Source organism: Colobus angolensis, unplaced genomic scaffold (assembly GCF_000951035.1).
Source record: "Colobus angolensis palliatus isolate OR3802 unplaced genomic scaffold, Cang.pa_1.0 Scaffold27, whole genome shotgun sequence".
Classification (NCBI taxonomy): Eukaryota; Metazoa; Chordata; class Mammalia; order Primates; family Cercopithecidae; genus Colobus; species Colobus angolensis.
Genome location: NW_012115932.1, coordinates 6,498,877 through 6,522,001, shown reverse-complemented (window position 1 = coordinate 6,522,001; position 23,125 = coordinate 6,498,877).

Below are 23,125 nucleotides of genomic sequence, written 5' to 3'. Positions count from 1 at the left end.
GTATCATTAGGACAGCACCAAGCCATGAGGCATCCTCTCCCATGATCTAATCATGTCCCACCAGACCCCACCTCCAACACTGAGATTACAATTCAACATGAAGCTTGGAGGGGACATCCAAACTATATAATTCCAACCCTGGCCCTTCAAACCTCTGTCCTTCTCACATTTCAAAATATAAGAATCTCTTCCCAATAATCCCCTTAAATTATTAGCTTATTCCAGCATTAACTTAAAAGTCTAAAGTCTCATTTGAGACAATGCCAGTTCCTTTTACCTATGAACCTGAAAAATCAAAAACAAATCATTTATGTACAAGATCAGGTGGGGATATAGGCATTAGGTAAACATTCCCATTCCCAAAGAGGTACATCAGTCAAAAGAAAGGGGTACAGGCCCCATGCAAGTCTGAAACCCAGCAGGGCAGCCGTTAAATCTTAAAGCTCCAAAATAGTGTCCTTTGAGTCCATGTCCCACATCCTGGACAGACTGTTTCCAAGGATGGGTTCCAAAGGTCTTGGGCAGGTCTGACCTTGTGGTTCTGCAGGGTTTAGCTCCCACAGCTGCTCTTACAGGTTGTAATGTAGTGCTTGCAGACTTTCCAGGTGCAGAGTGCAAGCTTCCATTGGCTTTGCCATTCTGAGGTCTGGAGGATGGTGGCTCCCTTCCCACAGCTCCACTAGGCAGTGCCCCAGTGAGAACTCTGTCTTGGGTCTCCAACCCCACATTTCCCCTTGGCACTGCCCTAGTAGGATTTCCCAGTGTGGGCTCCACCCCTGTGGCAGGCTTCTGCCTGGGCACCTAGGCTTTTCCACACATCCTCTGAAATTTGGGTAGAGGCTGCCAAACCTCTTTTACTCTTGCATTTTGTGTGCCCACAGACTTAATACCACATGGGAGCTGCCAAGGCTTACAGTGGCTTACACCCCAGCTGCAGCCTGAGCTGTACCTGGGGTCCTCTGAACCAAGGCTAATGCAGGAGTTGCCTGGATGTGGGAAGCAGTCTCTTGAGCCTGTGCTGTGTCTTATGTCCTGGGCCCTGAACTGTGTACTGAGGCTGTGGAGCCCTGACTTCTGAAATCATTTTTCCTTTCTAGGCAAAGCCATTCTTTCCTCCTAGAACCTGTAATGGGAGGGGTTGCCCAGAAGATTTATCAAAAGCCTTCAAATCCTGTTTCCCATTGCCTTGGATATCAGCACTTGGCTTTTTTTTTCAGTTATGCAAATCTCTCGCAAGTGGTGACTCCACAGCCTGCTTGACGTCTTCCCCTGAAATTGGGCTTTTCTTTTCTACCACATGGCCAGCCTACAAGCTTTCCAGATTAATAGACTCACTTCCCTTGAATATATAAGTTCCAGATTTATGTCATTTATTTGCCTGCATCAGAGCATAGGCTCTTAGAAGCAGCCAGGTCACACCTTGAACTCTTGGGTGCTTAGAAATTTCTTCCACCAAATATCCAAGGTCATTACTACCACATTCAAATTTTCACAGATCCCAAGAGTGAGAACACAATACAACTAGGTCCTTTGCTAAGGCATAACAAAGGTGATCCTTGATCCAGTTCCTGATATGTTCCTCATTTTCATCTGAGACCTCATTCATTGTTTATATCACAACCAGCATTTTGATCACAACCATTTAATCAGTCTCTAAGAAGTTTCAAATTTTTCCTGTCTTCTTATGAACCCTCCAAAGTCTTCCAATCTCTGCCTGTTACCCAGTTCCAAAGCTGCTTCAATATTTTTGGATATCTTTATAGCAAGTACCAATTTTCCATGTTAGGCTCTTTTTGCATTGCTATAAAGGAACACCTTAGAGTGGGTAATTTATAAGAAAAAGGTTTAATTTGCTCATGGTTCTGGAGACTTTGTAGGAAGCATGGTGCCACCATCTGCTTGGCTTCTGATGAAGACTTCAGGAAGCTTAAAATCATGGTGGAAGATGAAGTGGGAGCAGATATCTCACCTGGTGGAAGTACGAACAAAAATGATGGGGCATGTGCCGTACTTTTAAGTAAGCAGATCTCACGAGAATTTCCTGTCATGAGAACACCACCAAGCCATAAGTGATCTGCCTCTATAACCCAGTACCCTCCCACCAGGCCTCACTTTCAACAATGGGGGTTGCAATTCAACATATTTGGGATATCCAAAATACATCAATTATTAAGGATTTTTTTGTGTATTAAGTAAAATAGGATAGTTGATAGCTTTCTTGTTTTTTTTTTTTCTTTTTTTTCTTTTTTTTTTTTTTGAGACGGAGTCTCGCTCTGCCACCCAGGCTGGAGTGCAGTGGCCGGATCTCAGCTCACTGCAAGCTCTGCCTCCCGGGTTTACACCATTCTCCTGCCTCAGCCTCCAGGGTAGCTGGGACTACAGGCGCCTGCCACCTCGCCCGGCTAGTTTTTTGTATTTTTTTTTAGTAGAGACGGGGTTTCACCATGTTAGCCAGGACGGTCTCGATCTCCTGCCCTCGTGATCCGCCCGCCTTGGCCTCCCAAAGTGCTGGGATTACAGGCTTGAGCCACCGCGCCCGGCCAGATAGCTTTCACTAAAAAAATGATTTTAATGATTGTGGAATGTGTCATTGAATGGATGTACTATGCAGTCTCTATTGTAATTCAAACATGATGAGAAGGCTTTATTAATGCATCAATTCTATTCTTCACAATGATCCTGAAATATAAATAGTATTATTATTTTGTTGATTGAGAATCTAAGGCTTGGTAAAGTCAGTCAAACTTCTTAAGTTTCTGTAGCCAATATGTAGAAGAACTGAGTATTAAAACTATAACTGACTTCTAAAATGATTACTCTTTCCATTAAACTAAGCTACATTTATGTAGACTGTTATCATTGTAATAATATGATTAATAAATCCATCATAAATGTGTAGTACATTATGCATTATTTTCCAAATAAACCCTGATTATAATAAATTATTGGTATATTGGTAAAAAATATATTATTAATACTCATTGCAATAACAATGATGATATATAAAGGTTGCAAAATGGTGGCCTCTGAAGCAAATATACTTGTAGATTTTTTTGAGGGGGGAGGAAGAGAGGGAAGTAGTAAAGTGTTTTTAAAGTTTAAACCAATGCTTTGTGAATTGTGAGAATTCTCACACAAACACAAACACACATACATACATGTACACACATATCCAGACATTTGGACTCCTCTAAGCAATCTACAGTTATTTTAATACTGGACTTCCAGTTCACCATTTACAGCAGGCCAGTTTATTTAGACAAGTTGTCTAGTAACTGTAGACATTTGCATTTTTAGCCAATTAAATAGAAAGTTGAAGAACTCTTTTTTACATACAATCTTGAGAAAATTTAATTTTCCTTATTCTTTATTTCTCCTTGTAGTTGGGTTATACCAATGGCTGTAAAATGTAAGAAGGGAGAAATTCTGACTTCCGAAGATGGCAGCCTCTTTCTGTCACTATATTAAATGTTATTAACAGAGCTTGAAAAACTCTACTGCAAAAATTACACTTAATGTGAAAATGAAGTAATAAAATTACTTTTAATCATTGGAGAAAAATTTATATCTAGTTCCATGATACTGATAAATGCTTGATTAAGCTATAATAGCATACATTTGAGATGAGAGAAAAATCTAAGATTAATCATCATCCAAAATCCCAGAGTGAGTTTCAATTTATACTAAATGTTCACTTTTAGGAGAAATTTCATAGAATCACTTTAATCTGAACTGTTTTAAAAAGAGTGTAAACAAATATAAACCCAGTTAATTAATCCTCAAGTCACTATGATTATTCTTTTGTGTTTTCAGTGACCTGAGGTTAATTGGATGAGAGATAAGAGAAACATTTTATAATTTAAAATTATACATATATATTGTTTTGCCCATGACTATATGAGTCTCAGAATAAAACAACTCTTGTATTACATCAGCTAATGAATGGTTCAGCTATCTGTTGAAATGAGGATAACTGATCATCAAAACAAGTCTCTAAGTTTGCCTTCAATCTTTTAAAGAAAAGATTGAGGAAAAAATAGTAAATACACAAATAATGAAACTGTGATATTCATGTAACCATGCAAAAAAAAATAATATGTGTTACTCTGGCCTCCTTTATTTAAAAAAGGCAAAAGAGAAGTCAATACGATGAAAATTGTCCTTTAGAAAGCTGACAAACTTCAATACCATAGTTAAACCAGACTCCTTCAAATGTAGGATTTTTATATGTCTAACCTTGAAATGTAATCATAAGATCTAAATCTACCACATGTAACTATTTGAGCATGTGTATCAATGTCATCTGAGCTCTCCTGATTATAAACAAACAGTACCAGCTAGCCAATACTTTAAATAGAACTTTACCAGCATTATTTTATTATTCAATAATTTACAACTACACAGGTCTGGACATAAAAAATACAAAGATTTTCCACAGATAACCAGATAATCATTGTATAGTTACATGAAATGCTACCATTCCATACAAATACCTTCAGGATTCAAAAAATATTATAGCTTAAAATATTTAAAAAATACTACCATCAAGAGTGATAATCTTAAGAATTTTGTAGTCTTTTACATGAAAGGCCCATGGTGAATTTAGGGAACCATAGTTTTGGGAACACTTGCTATAGATGTACACTTAAGAGCCAGGTACCAAGTAGGAAAATGACTTGTCTCTATTTAAATATGCCCAATTACTTTCACATCCAAGGGTTGTAAATACCATCAAGTTGACTCAATATTGTCTGATATTTCTTTCTGTGTACATTTATTTTACTTACATATTTAAAGACAGAGTCTCACTCTGTTGCCCAGGCTGCAGTGCAGTAGCATGATCTCTGCTCACTGCAACCTCTGATGTTGAACCTCCCATGTTCAAGTGATTCTCCTGCCTCAGTCTCCTAAGTAGCTGGAATTACAGGCGCACACCCACCATGCCAGGCTAATTTTTTTTTATTTTTAGTGGAGTCGGGGTTTCATCATGTTGGCCAGACTGATCTCGAGCTCCTCTGGGCTCAAGTGATCTGTCCACCTTGGCCTCCCAAAGTGCTGGGATTACAGGTGTGAGCCACTGCACCCAGTCCTTTCTGCATAAATTTAAATAAATATTTCTAAAATATATGTATAAGAAGTCAAGTACTAAAGACTATTTTCCTTTTTTCATAGATAGTGAAGGGAAATGAAAAATAAACCATTCTCATATTCAACAATGAAGATATATTTTAAACTAGTTCAGTAATTTTAAATATATTGACATCATATTTATTACCTTAACTATTTTTACAATATTATATAGCTAAAAACTAATATGTATTGAACACTTTTGTGTCATGGATTATACTAAGTGTTTGATATGCACTATTCACAAGTAACTCTATTTAATATAAGGCATCTGCAGATAAATATATATTTTTTTTGAGACCGAGTCTTGCTCTGTCACCCAGAATGAAGTGCAGTGGCAGGATCTCAGCTCACTGCAGCCTCTGCCTCCTAGGTTCTAACAGGTGATTCTTGTGCCTTAGTCTCCTGAGTATCTGGGACTACAGGCATGCACCACCGCACCCGACTAACTTTATATTTTTTAGTAAAGACAGAGTTTTGCCATGTTGGTCTTAAACCCCTGCCCTGAAGTGATCCACCCGCCTTGACTTATCAAAGTGCTAGGATTACAGGAATGAGCCACTGCACCCAGCCAAATGAATTCAAATAACTTATTCACATTTGGCTGCCAAGGGATCCAGAATTTTATTTCAGCTCCATCCAAATCCAAATCCCATGGAGGAATACTACATTATTGTCCCAGGATAATAATATAGATTTACACAAATACACACATACATACAACACATTTATACAGATGCACGATGTACATCCATATTCAAGCACACAGAGAAACACATATGTGCATGCATACATGGATAAAACATAAATTATTTTTTAAATGAATTATGTATGAATTATTGAGAGTAATATATGAAATGAGCATAACTGTATATATGTGTATGTATGGGGTCATTTCCCAAATCTTCGTAATCAAGCAGAGTTCTAGTACCAAACCCACCACCTTTGTTTTAACCTTTATTGTCTCCTGAAAACTCAATTTCTATCACTGTCATTGCATTTTTTCCAGTCATCCAATGGGACATTCAGAATCTTTATTAATTATTTCATCCATCCTTACTTCCCATATCCAGTCTCTCACCCTGTGCATCATGCTTTTGTTGAAGCAAAAACCCCCTTTCTCTTTTGTGGGCAGTTGATCTTAGTTGCTTATTTTTTTATACTTTCACAAAGTATCTTCCTTTTAGATAATCCTTGCTTATGTATTAACTGATGTGTTTAATTTGCTGTTTCCTTTTGAGAAATATATTTGTTAATTAGACTAATGCAATTTCACAAAACTAAATGTATATCTACTTTTACCCATAAGAGAGGGAGATAGATAGAGCATGAGAGAAAGAGAGAAAGAGACAGAAAGAGATGAACAGTGGCTTTACCAGGAGACAAAATTGCTGGGTTGTAGGCCTAACTCCCATAACAACTAGCTCTATTAACCTTTGGCAGGTAGCACTTATTTTGTCTCAATATCATCTCTTGTCAAAAATGATTTATATGTGCATATTGCAACATCAAGTGCCTGTGAGAACTAAGTCTGAGGTTTAAAACTCTTTAAGCTTCTTCTGGTCTAATATGTGAAGTCCCCAGCCTCCAGCTCTACATACATGTAAATACTATACTCAATTTAAAAAGAAAAAAAAAACAAAAATATATAGCTGAGTTCAAAAATGGCAATGTGGTGAGTTCCACATACCCATTCCCCAGCAAAACAAGCAATGCTGATGAAAATTCAAAACAACAATGGCAGCAACAGAACAATATAAAAAATCTCTGGAAATTGTGCTAAGGACATATAGAACTGAAGAAACACTTATTTAAGAAAATCTAAAACGCAGTAAGAACAGCAAGAACTTGTGGCATTCGAGCCCTGACCTACTTACTACTTCCCCCCCTCAGCTAAGTTTGATGGAAGTGCCAGTCCACGTGAGTGTAGGGAAACATGTGTCAAGAAGATGGGGTTTTGTCTCCTGTCAATTCCCAATCAAGGCTTTCCACGTCTCATATTGAGAGTCAGGCTGCCAGTCCTTCTATCTTCTCAAGCTTTGCATTGAAAAAGGTAAATATATGTGGAGTGTAACTAAGAAATTAAGGGCTCTTTTTCTCCCCACAACCCTACTTTTAGCACAGTGGTTCCAACTTGTCCATGGAAAGATGAGAATATTGGGACCCCAACCACATTTCCTCCAGCTTAATCTTAGGTAGAGTTTTCATGCAAGGAAAGGCAAGCCAAGAACACCAGAGATTCCTGTCCTCCCAGCACCCAGAGTAGTGTCTCTGAAAGTTTGTTCCTGAGTACAGTCAGTTCATAAAATAAAAGACTGCAAAGCTCTTACCAAATGAACTGACAATACTTGAAACAAAGAGTGAAGAAATTAAAACTCTATGAGCACTCTCAGAGACAATACCTCCTCTTAATTAAACAGTAATAAGGTTTACAATAAGCTACCTACCTCAGCAGAGAGAATTATTGAAAGAGATAGAAAAAAAAAAAGCCATTCTGCTATTCTGTGGTCAGAACAAACCTCAAATACTGTCTTCATAAATTATCCCTGTCCAGATTTTATTAGATTTCACTGCTGGGCAATTTACGCCTCAAGGCATTAACAAAACCAATAAAGCAGTCAACTCATAATTAACATGGCCTAATGGGTTGGTATATAACAAAATGAAGCATCTATCTTAAGACAGAGATCTGAGAGACAGTCAAAAAGGGTCCTGCTAAAACCACTGTCATCCCAGCATCCCAGAGTGACTGTGCACATGCCAATGGCTGCCTACTTTAGGGAGCAACAGTATCTTCACACTGGAAGGAAAATAAATGTCACTAAAATAGCCTAGTCAAGTCACAAAACATGTGAAGAGAGAGCAAAAACAAACCCTGAAAGGGGGATATTATTATGTAGTATATTACAAACAATTCCTAGTTGTCAAAAAAAATCAATGAGACATAAAAAGACACGGAAATGTGTAACCCATATACAGGAGGAAAGAAAGACAGACAATATGAACTGTCTATAAAAGAGACAAAATATATTCAACAGACAAAGACCTCCAAGAAGCCAATAATAATATGCTCCAAAAAAGTTAAAAAGAAAACATGCTTAAATAAATAAAAGGTATGAAGACAATGTTTATTCAGATAGAGAATATTAAAAAAGAAATAGAAGTTATATATATAAAAGAACCAAATGGAAACCCTGGTGTTGAAAATTAAAGCAGTCAAAATGAATGTGAACAGATATATAAATGTATACATACACATATATGTATATGTAGATACATATATATATATGAAAAGCTCAAAAGGAGACTTCAATTGACAGAATAAAATGTCTGTAAACTTTGAAATAGGTTGATGGAGATTATGTGAGAATCTTCGTATAATCTTCATTCTATTTTCTCTATGAAGAAAATAGAATGAAGAAAAATGGAAGAACCTCAGAGAAATATACAATATATTTGAGCTCACCAACATTTGTGTAATGGTAGTACCAAGAGTAAGAGAAAGAGAAAGGAGCAGAAAAATATGTTAATGAAACAAAGCTGAAAACTTCTGAAATTTGTTGAGAAGCAGTAATCTAAACGTTTAAGAAATTGTCTAAGCTCCAAGTAGGATAAACACAAAGAGATCCATGCCCAGACACAACACAATAAAAATCCTGAAAGCCAATAATAAAAAGAAAATATCAAACACAGCAAGAGAAGATACCTGGTCACATATAAGAGAGGCCCCAAAAGATCAGCAGCTGATTTAACATCAGAAACCATAAAGACCAGCCAGAAGACAGTGGGATGACACATTCGAAGTGCTGAAAACAACAACAACAACAACAAAACAGAAATATGAACCAAAATTCTTATATCCAGTAAAGCAAGTTTTCAAAAATGAAGGCAAAATAAACACCTTTCCAGATAAGCAAGAAATGAGAGAATTTGCTGCTAGAAGACCTGTCTTACCAGAAATACTAAAGGAGATTCATCATACAGAAGCAAGTAAACCCAAATGGAAATTTGAATGTACTCAAGAAAACAAACAGGATTACGAAAGGTAAATTATACAATGACACAAGGGCACTATAAATGTATGTTTTCCTTCATTTATTACCTGATTCAAAAAGCAAGCGTACACAACAAAACTAAATACATGGAAGAAAGGTTACTAAAATCTCTAACCATTTTTTTGTTTTGTTTTCTGTTATTTATTCATTTACTCTTTTATTTTCCAACTTTTCTTTTAGATTTAGTAGGTGCATGTGTGGGTTTGTTATCTGGGTATATTGCATGATGCTGAGGTTTTAGAGAGGAATGATTTCATCACCCATCTACAGAGTATAATAACCAACAGTTAGTTTTTCAACCCTTTCTCCCCTCTTTTCCTCCACCTGCAGTAGTTCTCAGTATCTACTGATGCTATCTTTCTGTCCATGTGTACCCAACATTTAGTTCCCAATTATAAGTGAAAACATGTAGTATTTGATTTTCTGTGTCTGCATTAATTCATAGGATGATGGCTTCCAGCTGCATACATGTTGCTGCAAAGGATATGAGTTAATTTATTTTGTGACTGTGTAGTATTCCCTGATGTATATATAGCATATTTTCTTTAGTTTACTGTTGATGGACATTCAGGGTGATTCCATATCTTTGCTAATTGTGAATAGTGCTGCAATGAACATGCTAGAGTATATGTCTTTTGGGTAGAACAATTTGTTTTCTTTTGAATATGTACTCAGTAATGGGATTGCTAGGTTGAATGGTAGTTCTGTTTTAAGTTTTTGAGAAATCTCTAAACTGCTTTTCACAGTGGCTGAACTAATTTACATTCCCACTAACAGAGTATAAGCTTTCCCTTTTCTCCACAGCTGTGCCAACATCTGTTGTTTTTTGACTTTTTAATAGCCCTTCTGACTGGTGTGAAATGGTATTTCATTGTGGTTTTGATTTGCATTTCTCTGATGATTGGTGATGATGAGCATTTTTTCATATACTTGTTGGCTGCTTGTATGTCTTCTTTTGAGAACTGTCTGTTTATATCTTTAGTCCAGTTTAAATAAAATTATTTGGGTTTTTTTTTTTTTTGCTTGTTCAGTTATTCACTTTTTTTTATACATTCTGGACATTAGACCTTTGTTGAATGCATAGTTCGTGAATATTTTCTCCATTTTATAGGTTGTCTGTTTACACTATTGATAGCTTCTTTTGCTGTGCAGAAGTTCTCCAGTTTAATTAGGTCCCACTTGTCAGTTTTTGTTTGTGTTTCAATTGCTTTTGCTGACTTAGTCATAAATTCTTTACCAAGGTCCATGTCTAGAATGGTGTTTTCTAGGTTTTGCTCTAAGATTCTTATATTTTGAGGTCTTATATTTAAATCCATAATCCATCTTGAGTTAATTTTTGTATATGGTGAAATATAGGAATCCAGTTGCATTCTCCTGAATGGTTATCCCAGACCATTTATTGAAGGGGGGTCCTTTCTCCATTGCTTATTTGTATCAATGTTGTCAAAGATTAGATGGCTGTAAGTATGCAGCTTTATTTCTGAATTCTCTAGTCTGTTCCATTGGTCTAGTTTTGTACTATTACTATGCTGTTTTGGTTACTGTAGTCTTGTAATATAGTTTGAAGTTAGGCAATATGATGCCTCTAACTTTTTTTTCTTTTTGCTTAGAATTGCTTTGGTTATTCAGGCTTTTTTTTGATTCCATAAGAATTTTAGAATAGTTTTTTTATAGTTCTGTGAAAAATGATATTGACGTTGGTAGTTTGAAAGAAAGAGCATTGGATTTATAGATTGCTTTGGGCAGTATGTCCATTTTAATAATACTGATTCTTCCAATCCATGAGTATGAAAAGTTTTTCTATTTACATGTGCCATATCTGATTTATTTTAGCAGTATATTATAGTTGTCCTTGAAGAGGTCTTTCACCTCCTTGGTTGGACATATTCCTAGGTATTATATCATATCATATTTTATTTTTCTGACTATTATAAGTGGGATCATGTTCTTGATTTGACTTTCAACTTGAATGTTATTGGTATATAGAAATGCTAATTTTCATACATTGATTGTGTATTCTGAAGCTCTGCTGAGGTCCTTCAGTTCTGAGAATGCTTTAGTGGGGTCTTTAGGGTTTTCAACGTACGGAATCATATTATCCATGAAGAGAAATAGTTTCCCCTCTTTTCCTATTTGGATGCCTTTTATTTCTTTTTCTTGCCAGAGTGCTCTGGCTAGCACTTCCAGTAGTATGCCAAATTGTCTAGTTTTCTCCTCAGTTCTGTTGGCTTTTTATTCATGTATTTTGAGACTCTGTTGTCTATTTTATATATGGTCATATATGATTATAATTGTTATAACTTGCTGATGGATTGACCCTTTTCATTCTAAAATATCTTTTGTTATCTTTAGTAACCTTTTTAAAATTTTAATAAATATTTAACAATAACATAAAAGATGCGAGTGGAAGCAAGATATTAACTTATATATACAGGATAAAAGAAGAAAATTAGAAATAGTAAATAAGAAGGCATATATAGCATCAAAAATATATACTGTGCTCCTTTCTTTTTTCAGCTTTTTTAATAGACATCAAATTACATAAAGTAATAATTATAATAATTTGTGTTGTGCTTGTAATACAATTAGAAATAATATGTTTAATAATAATATCACAAAAAGAGAAGAGGAAATAGAGATAGGAGTAATGTTTTTGAATAGCACTTGGATTAAATTAGTATACATCTAAAATAGATTCTGATAAGTTGTATATTATAAACCCTAGATAGATCCCTCAAAATTAACTCAAGAAGGTGAGGCATGGTGGCTCATACTTGTAATCTCAGAACTTTAGGAGGCCAAAGCAGGAGGATTGCTAGAGCTCAGGAGTTTGAGCCTGGGTTGCATGGGGAAACTCTGTCTCTACAAAAAAATCTAAAAATAAGCTGGGCATGGTGGCACATGCCTGTAGTCCTAGCTACTGGGGAGACTGAGGTAGAAGGATGTGGCTTGAGTCCAGGATGTGGAGGTTGCAGTGAGCCACAATGGAGCCACTGCATTCCAGCCTGGGTGACAGAGCAAGACCCTGTCTCAAATAATAATAATAATAATAATAATAATAAACTCAAGAATATAGTGAAAAACTCATTAAAGAAATTAAACTATTTTACTATACTTAACGCAAAACAAACAGTAAAAGAGAAATAAAGGAACCAAAAAAGCCGTGAAACATATAGAAAACAAGTAACATGGTAAATAAAAAAAATTCAACTACATTACAATAACATTAAATGTAAATTGATAAAATAATGAAAAGACAAAGATTATCATACTTGATTTAAAAAGAAAAATATATCCTATTGTGTTCTGTCTACAGAAGGCAGACTTTAGATTCAAATACATAAATAGGTTAAATATAAAATATGAAAAAAGATGTGTAATACAAAGAGCAAACATAAAAATACTGAGGTAGTGTATCCAGGAGTGGTGGTGCACGCCTGTAGTCACATCTACTTGGGAGGTTGAGGAGCAGGGATCACTTGATTCAAGCAGTTCAAAGCCAGCCTGGAAAACAGAGAGACCCTGTCTCAAAGGAAGAAAATAATACTGGAGTGGCTATGCTAACATCAGGCAAAACTGATTAAATTTTTAAAATAAAATTTAAATTAAAAAATTATAAAATGTTAAAGATAATATATATTGTAGAATGAAAAGAGGGTCATCAGAAAGTTATAACAACTACAACCATATATGTAATAAAAGACTGTAAAATAGTAGTCACTTTGGAAAAAAGTCTGGCAGTGACATAAAATAATAACCATAAAGTTATCATTTGACCCAACAATTCCACTCCCCAGGTAAGTAACAATGTATACTTAATGTATACATTCATTTTCATAGCAGCATTATTCATAATAGAAAAAAATTGATACAACTCTATCAACTAATGAACGGATAAAGAAAATGGTGGAAACATACAATTGAACATTATTTATTGACAAAAAGAAATAAGTATTGATGAATACTCCAACATGATGAACCCTGAAAAAATTACACTAAGTGAATGAAACCACTTACAAAGGACCACATAAGGGGTGAATAATTCCATCTCTATGAAATGTCCAGAATAGGCAAATGTTTACAGAGGAAAGTGGATCAGAGGTTTTCCACAGCTGTAGAAGAGGGAAGGATTAACGGAAATGAATAATAGGCATGTGGTTTCTTTATGGGGTAATAAAAAATATTCTAAAATTGATTGTGATAATAGATGCACAACTTCATGAATATAATAAAACTTATGAATCGTATATTTTAAATAGGTGAATAGTATGGATATGTGAAATATATTCCAATAAGCCATTGAAAAGCAAATAAAAAGAAGTATTTATATACCAGAAAAGAAGAATTGTGAGCAACCACTGACATGCAGCCCATTAGAGCATCAAAAGATAATATAGCCTACAAGAGTTGAGGTTTCTTGTAGGGTTTCAACAAGCAAATGAAAATCAGAAAGTGACCTTATGCTTGTGCATCATGAGGAATAGATTCTGAGATTTTTGCCTTAACTGAAAACCCAAGAAGTACTGTCCCTTCTGTAAGACAGTCTAGAAAACCTCTTCTCACTAGTCTGGAGATAAAATACAGAAGAAAGTCATAGTTAGAAATAGGACTCCCAGTTTTACCTATGAAGGGGTAATGAGTCGGACTTCAGCACTATTTACATAATGGAAACATTATTACTTGTGATTATTAACAGAAAAACTTACCCAGAACCAATAGTCCCATGCACCCTATAGAGACAATGCAGAATCACTCCTCAGTGTATGTTGCCTTCACATTTCAGGCCATGAACAATTCTTTGGGGGCAAAAATCATTTAAAAAGTAAGTAATCACCCCTTATGAACACAAATTTACTGTTAAAAATTATAAAACACAAAAGGTAATAAGTCACCAAGACATTCTCAAGTGCTACTAATTGGAGATTTTAAATACCAACAAACATAGATGACATATTACATAAGATACCATAGTTGTTTACCTAAAGTGATTTTACAACTCTTCTTCACCTTGTAGGTTGTGGAATGATTACTTATTTGATTTGGGTTCTCCTGAATGTGCCCAAACTGACCTATTTTTAACTATTCATTGCACTCTACTCTTCAGCAATTTACGTCTAGTTTTGGTCTTCCATTGCTGCCTATAATCTTTCACTTCCGAAGAAATTTGCTTAAGTTCTACTTGATGATTTTTCTCTATTTTAATATCCTTTTGATAATTTCTGGCCCAGTCTTTCAAAGCCCCACTCCTGCTCTGACTGTTCCCAGATGCCCCTAAGCACACTGATTTTCTCCTCTCTCAGACATGTTGTTACTCTTCTGCTATGCCTCAATTGCTTAGAACTCACTGTAGCACAGTACTACTAGAGTTGTATTTATGTTTGTCTCTTGCTATAGATTACAAATTCCTGGAAAGCAAAGACAGTTCATAATCATTCTTTTCCTCTCCACAACTTCTATCCCCCTTGTATATTACAAAGATCTGCCACATAACAAGGCAAAATAATGAAACTTAAAAGTCCAGTCATAAAAATAGAAATGCAAAGAAAAACCAGTTGAAAAATTTTTTACAGTCATTTACCTAAGATTTCCAACAATTAGGAAGATTTCAAGATATCAACAATGAATAGCTTGTTACCATTAGGAAGCTGAGTGAAACTGAGGAAAATCTCCTGATCCTGACTAACAGAAATAATAATAGCTACTGGGCACCGTACTCTACATGCACTGTCTCATGTGATTCTCACTGTAACTCAACTTTCCACTTTATGAATGAGACTTCGGTTAAGGTTAAGCAGCTCACTCATGTTATTCCAGCTGAATAGGGATGAATATCAGATTTGAAGCCAGGTCTGTCTGATTTCTTAACTACTTCAAAGAGTCATAATTTTTTTCCAGTATGTTTACCAATGCAGAAAAAAACAAAAAACAAAACAAAACAAAAAAAACAGAATTATGCCATGAGGAAATGTGGACATTTTCTTGAGTTTCTGATTTCTTGTCTAGGTAACTTACTTACCTCCACAAATTAAAAGAGCCATGATTACCAGATTGGTTTACTCACTACTAGGAACGTATTGTCACATGGCATTTCTGGATTTCTCCCCTTTATCCACCCAAGTTCACATCAATTTACTTTGATGTTGCATTAAGCAATCAGATTTTGACAGCTTCAATTTGTATTATACAAATTCTTTTGTGCAATAATAAGGTAAGAAAATTATGATTTAAAGATGTAGACAGTAATAGACACTTGAAAGCAGAATGTCTATCAAGTGTTGCCATATCTCTGATTTAAACTGCTTATGAATTCATAGCAAGATGCCTGTTGGTAACTAAGATATTCATCCATCTTTCCTGGCATAGAATAATCATACTCCTGGCACATGTTCAAAGAATAATGAAAAAGTTACTGTTTTAAAAAAAGATGGAGGAAAAAGGTATTTGATTTGTTATTAAGAAAAAAATCATTATTTTTTCTTAACCATTAATTATACATGAATAAATAATACATGTATAAATCATAGAGCATAGTTTAAATCCTTAGTGTGGCATAGTGAGAAGATCTGAACATGAGAGCCAGAAAATCAAGTTTAAAAAATCCCATTTTTTTCTACTTAGTAGCTGTGTGATTGAGAAAGTCACTCAATTGCCTGGACTTCTTTTCTTACTGATCTATTTAATTAATAGATAACATTTGTTTCAAAATGTTTTCCATAGAAATCCAATCAGTTAAATTGGAGAAAAGCCCATAGTTCAATACCTGAAATAATTAAAATTATTTCACTTTGTTAAAAATCTTTGATGATATCTTCTTAGAAGAATTCAGCAGGTCATTTGCTGATTATCTACAAAGATATTATATATAAACTATACATGTAAAAATATGTATAAATATAACCTCTTAATTTCAAATAACATCTAACTATGAATAACCATAAAATTATATGTATGAATGTAATCATATTAAAGTGTTAAGGAGATATTTTAACTTATGAATTAGCTTTAGAATCATATGACTGGATGCAGGTACTGGGTCTACCATATACCATCTTTGTGACCCAGAGTAAGTCACCCAAATGCAAAAAGCCTCAGTAACATTATCTATAAAGTGGGCATACTAATAGAACTTGCCTCATTTTCTTTTTCTGAAAAGAAAATGATGTATGTTTAATATGGCACTTTGTATATAGTGAATACTCAATAGATGCTAGGCAATTCTCTTATCTCCACTTAATCAATGAGGAAAAAGGGGTTCAGTTAAGTGCTTTGCCTAAAAATTAACAGAATCAGGACTTGAATTTGGTTCCATTCATTTTAAAACTCATTCTCTTTCTCCTACAACATATAGCCATTTACATTCTGCTGATTCACCTACCCTATTCATGGAATGTTGTCTTTGTGTTCTGATATATCTGATGCCTGTAATGATTATCTTGCGGTACAAAATGATTTAATTGTGGCTTACCAACAAAATAATCCAATCCTCCATATGAAATAATTTAAACTTGCTTTTAGTTGGTTCTTTCTTAAAATTAAATTTGAGACCATCAGGAGGGTCTCAGTATGAAAACAAAATCATAGAAGAATAATGTTAATGTAATCCACATTAACAGCAAGCATAATTATTATGATCCACTGTAAAAATATGTGTGAAACTTGCATATGAATGGTTTTCATTAACAAAATATCATTAACTGATAATTACATAGTAATTTTGCATTTATTATTAGAATTTATAAATGTTATATTATTTCACCCTTACAAAAGCTTTACACAATGGGTTAGATAAGTGTTTTTATAGACAGTAATCAAACCAATGCTCAGGGAATTAACAGGATGAGACCAGTATTACAGTGTTAGTAGGTGACAGAGCTGAATTTGAATCCAAGATGCTTGATTGTAGGGGTACACTCCTGGGCATCACTATTATCCAGTCCAAGTACTTTCAGCATGAAATCAGAAGAGCTTTATAATTCAGTTAACTCCAGCTTAAAGACCGATGCACTGTTTTCCGCAACTGGCATTTACTTCAAAAACAAATACAGAATAAATGGCATTTAAAATAAAAAGCAGTCACTGTTTTTTATGCTGGACGTTATGTTGAAAAATGAGACAGGCTAGTATAGGGTGAATGCTTGTTATTGCAAGGGATCTAGAGTATACTTGTGTATGTCAAATGAGGCTTCAACTGCACGTCCTCCATGTGTCCACCAATGGAAATACACCATGACATAAACTGATAAAGTGAGAAGATTGTTTCCTGTGTTTTATCCATCTCTATGAGAAATGTGTCATCACCCAGCCTGCAATTGTATCCTTCCCACTGATAGCCTTTCTGTATATCTAGTCAGACCTTGGTAAAAAATCAAATTATGATAAGACAATAAACCGCTACGCGTTATGTCCTCAAGTCTGAAGAAACAGTGATATGGACAACATATACACGGTTTGCTTTTCAACATGCCTTTGCTTATCAGAAAGCAGTTTCAGACAGCTGACTGAAAATGACTCATACACTCCGACCATCCCCAAAGGGAAAAAAATCACTTTCTAAAAATGACAACCAAACAGGTCTTGTGATCTTTTGCTCTATGATTTCTATGTCATAGACCTCAGTTTCCTAATCGAAATCTTTTTGGCTTTTTGCCCTCTGTTCTGCACACTCTGATTCTATTTATAACTACAGATCATCCACTCTGAGACTTGGAGCTGATATAGATACCAAAGAATCGTTAGATGAATCAGTGATTGACAAGTTCTATAAATATCTGGAGCATGGGATAGAATATGAAATACAACAAAAGCAAAATCTTGTTCTTATAATTTTTTAATTTAGGTAGCAGAATATGGGAGTTAACAGTTCAGCTTCTTGGTCTGAATCCATTCTCTTCTCTGTCTTACGAAGACAACTCTTCATAAGTTGTCTTCTGTGACCTTGGACAACTTAACTTCTCAATCCCTTCAGTTTTCTAATCTTTAGAATTGGATAATTAGGGTGTATAAGGATTCAGAAATTTTGAGAATTAAATAAAGTAAAATATTTTAATTGCTTAGAATAGTTTATAGTATTAAACAAGTCATCAGTAAATGCTACCTATTATAATCATTCAGTCCCCTCATACATTCTGTGGAATTGGCACATTCAGCAGTAGGCTCAATTCATATGTGAAAAAAAAAAATGCTCTGAATGGTCAAATGAAAGAAGGCTACCTCTAGCATGTCAGGGTGAGGAGGCTGGCAAATCCTCTCCCCAAAAGCAATTACACACTTGGATAGAACTACCAAAAATGACTCTATATGCTCTGGAATGCAGCCCAAAGCATACGGCAAACTGAGGTGAGGTTTGTTGTTTTTTTGTCTTTATTAGAAAGTACTAGATTTCAGACAAGAATAGTTGGAGTTTATAGCATTCTTGCCTGGAGCAGTCCCTTTCACCCAGTCTCTTAGCTAAGGTGGCATGGTGATTCTATCACAGAGGACAATCTAAGAAAATCAGCAGCTCTCAGACTGGAAAAGGGATTAATTATTTCTAGTGAAAGACAGTAAACCCATATCCAGCAGAGGAAGGGAAAGGCCTAAATATATCCTAGACTAAGATTGTAGTCTCAGTTGAAGTGAGCAGCAGATTAACCAGCGGTTTAGCAGGAGGATCTGGGAGGCGAGACGGCCAGAGACAGGCTTGACATAGTCTAAGTATGCTTGGCTGAACACAGAGCTTGCACATATTTGCTTGAAAGGTTGGAGATGGTTCAATATATCCACATATTACTGGCTTGCAAGAGGCTGGACACACATCCAAAGATACGTGAGAGGTTCCAGCAAAAAGTGAAAACCCCCTAACTTTGAGTTTACCATCCAGGCTACACACAGACACGTGAACCAATCCTGTACTTCACAACACTGTGAACAAGTCCCTCTTTAAATTTTCCTCCCAAGACTCCTTGCTTGCCTCACCTTAGTCCTGAACCTACAATGCAGACATAGAGCTACTTCTAGGCTGCCATGCTTAAAATAATAATAACAATCATAATAAATTGAACACCAATGACATACACTGTAAGAAAGACAGATGTAATTAATTTAGTCTCTGGACATGATAGTTAAAAAAGTTTTTTAGGGGGAAAATAAAAATCAGAAACCAGAGTTGTTGCTATATTATCTAGAATTTCTCCTTCAGAGACTTCCAATAGTATTTCTTGAAAGGCAAGTTTGATAGCAATAAATTATATTAGTCTTGGTTTATCTAGTAATATTTTTTCTCACCATCATTTTCAAAGGGTGGTTTTGCTGGATAAAGAATTCTTGCCCAATTTTTTCTTTTATTTCAGTCAATCATACCAGTGCTTTCTGGCTTCTATTATATCAGATTAGAAGTCTGCCATTCATTATATCCTTCTTCCATTGTACTGAGGAATTATTTTTCCTTTCATGCCTAACTCAAAGTCATGATGATTTTATCCTATGTTAGCTCAAAAATTTTTATAGTTTTATTAAGGTTTTAGATTTACATGTATGTTTGTCTAAGTTTTTTGTGCATTGCTATAAAAGAATACCACAGACTGGGTAACTTATAAAGAAATTACGTTTTTTTTCTTACCATTCTGGAGGCCAAGACATCCAAGGTCAAAGGGCCTACATCTGCTGAAGGTCTTCTTGCTGCTGTATCCCATGGTGAAAGGCAGATGGGTAAGAGAGCACAATAGAACAAGCCAACAAGAGGGGGTCAAACTTACTTTTATAAGAAGACCACTCTCTTAACAACTAACACAATCCCATGATTATGACACTAATGCATTCACAAGGGCCAAGTCCTCACAACCTAATAAACTCTTATTAGGCCCTACTTCTCAGCACTTCTGTATTGGGGATTAAGTTTCTAACACATGAACTTTGGGGACACATTTAAATCCTGGCAATGTCCATTTTGAGTTGCCTTTTGTATATGCTGTTGCTTTACAGACAGAACATTGTTTTCACTTTGTTTTTGTTTCTTTTTCATCTAAGTATAGCCAATAATTTCTCTTTATTTGTCAAAACAACTATCTTTTCACCATTAAATTACCTTTGTGTCTGTATAAAAAATCAGTTGTCCATACAGATTTGGAACTATTTCTGGACTTTATAGTGTACTTGAGCAAAATGTACATTCTGACATCATTGAATGTTTTGTTCTAAAAATATCCAAAAATGTCGATTACTAAAATTTGTTTGATAATCTTGTTATGGTCTTCTACATATTTCTATGTCTTTCTTTCTTTATATTCCTAGAAGATATTGCCCTATATGTTCTTTCTTGTTTCGTTTCTTCAGTGTTGTTTTTGAACTTTGTTTACCTCTGGTTGCTTTTAATATTTCTAGTTTACATGTTTCATTAATTTTTCAGAGAACTTCTTGATACTTCCAACACACCTGTAGATTTGTCTTAGTGTTTCAGACACTGTAAACATAGAGGTCAGAAATAACAAAGAAATAAAAAATTGGCAGTGTAATTGAGCAGGTTCTTAGGGAAGCTTTTGCTTTTCCCAAATAATACTAGTATGTAAACAAAAATTTATACCTTGTCTTTCTTTGCTGGCATTCTTTCCTCTTGTCTACTCTTTCAGTGAAGATATAGTTATTCAAGGATCATTTTTTCTTGTAGCAGCCCCTCCACCTTGCACTGCCCAAAGCTTTATATGTTGAGTTTTATGCAGCTGCCAGTATCAAACAACCCAGTTTCTTAAGTGGTAAATCCCTGCAGAGCAGCTGAGGCTTCAGTTATTACATAAGTCTACTGGGGATATAGCTAGGTATATGAATATAGGTTTTAACATGCATAGGCATAAATATCCATATAAATGTGCACATACACACATATACACATAAAATTACTATATTGGACAGAATACATTATCCTACCGTGTGTTATATGTATCGTTATGTACAATTGGTTTAACTCAAACTGACAAAAACTCATGAATAAAATTGTCTATTTCAGTAGTTACTTGTCTGATTTAAAGTTAGTTTACAGCAAATATAACTGCCCTACTGAATTTTTTGAAATGAAATTCTGGGAAATATGAAGTAAATAGATTATAGGCACTATAATAGTCAATTAAGTCATTTACAATTTATTTCAAAAAATTTTTTTTCAGAAATTGATGTTGACCAAATCCTCTTCTTTTCTCCTAGGAATATTCCTTAGTTAATTTTTTTCTCCATAACTCCAAAACTTAACTTCTGGAGATTTTCTAAATAGAAAATTTCCTTTATAGTATGTTGGTTTTTCTTTTACTTATATAATTTATAATAGCTTTTTTTGTTCTTAGCACTTGTGAGGTTTTAGTCTTTTTATGATGGTCAATTTATGAGAAACAAGTTCACTTTCTCATTAATTTGATGTATCACTATATCCAATTATTGTTCTCTCTGTGGAAAGAAACTGGTCATGCCAATTTCCATGTAGAGTTGTATTAAAGAAATTAGAAGTTACAAAACAGAAAAAAGAACTCTCATGGAATTAGAATTAGAACAATCTAATAAAACTCTACGAAAGAGCTGGTTACCAAAATATAAGATAAAAACTTTTACATATCAGACAAAAAACAAGTATGTTTTATATTAAACTTTCTCCTTGTTGTGGGCTGCGCTTACTATAGGATGGGACATTTTATCATCATGCTGTTTCGGAACTTATAGAGTAGGAAATTTGTATAGGATTACAAAGATACCTGTCTAATTTCTATTTGGTTCTGAGTCACCAATGCAATGTATCATAAAGCCTGAAAAATGTCATAATAATATTGTTAAATAGATCCTGTTAATGAGTATGTGGATCAAATGAGTTATTAGCTATGAATTATTGGAAAGTAACTAATTGCCAGAGAGTGAATTTGGTGCCCAACTTTTCAGGCTTTGTAGTTTTAATACTCCCAGCATATTTAACATGTGAGCACTATTGTGAAGTCTATTAAATATAATAATTAGGGCTTTCAGGAATAAAGTCAGTAATTGTAGGTTTTGCAATTTATCAGTGCTAGAAGTAGGATCCACTCAATACTTAATGCTGCCATAAAGTACCACATGGGGCCTAAAGTTTTGGCTAATTTTTCCACCCAGGTGACATTGGCAAATATATTTTAAAAATTAAGTCCTACTTATCTACCATGACAAATAATGATTTAACTAGCAGCCATATAAGTCTGTATCACCTTTAAACACATCATGCTGGATTTTAGTGACAATCAACTAATCCACATCCTAACTGTATGCCAAGATTGAAGCTACATATAGAATCATGCAACTTTTGTGTTGTAAATGATCTAAGAAATCTTAGGTTTCAAATCTTGAGAACTTTACATTTCACTTCCCTGCAGCAAATAGTAAGGCAGAAATCCCTTTAATTAAAGTGGATTCATTATTACAAAATAAAACATGATTTTAATAAAAACCTAAACCACATCTTTAAATACAAAATCTTTTTCTTTCAGCTGAAATAGATGATTTTAGAGAGGACAAAGGATACTTCTTATGACAACAATTAAACAATGGTGAAGAAATGCATCCTCCAAAAGAAACTATCATCGGAGTAAACAGACAACCTACAGAATGGGAGAAAAATTTTGCAATCTATCAATCTGAGAAAAGTCTAATATCTAGCATCTTTGAGGAACTGAAATAAATCTACAAAAAAAAAAACCATTAAAAAGTGGGCAAAGGACATAAATAGATACTTCTCAAAAGAAGACAGACATGTGGCCAAGAAAGTTAGGGAAGAAAGCTCAAAATCACTGATTATTAGAGAAATGCAAATAGAAAACACAATGAGATACCATCTCACACCAGTCAGACTGGCTATTATTCAAAAGGCAAAAACAGCAGATGCTGGAAAGGTTGTGGAGAAAAAAGAATGCTTTTACACTTTTGGAGGGAATATGAATTAGTTCAACCATTGTGGAAGACAG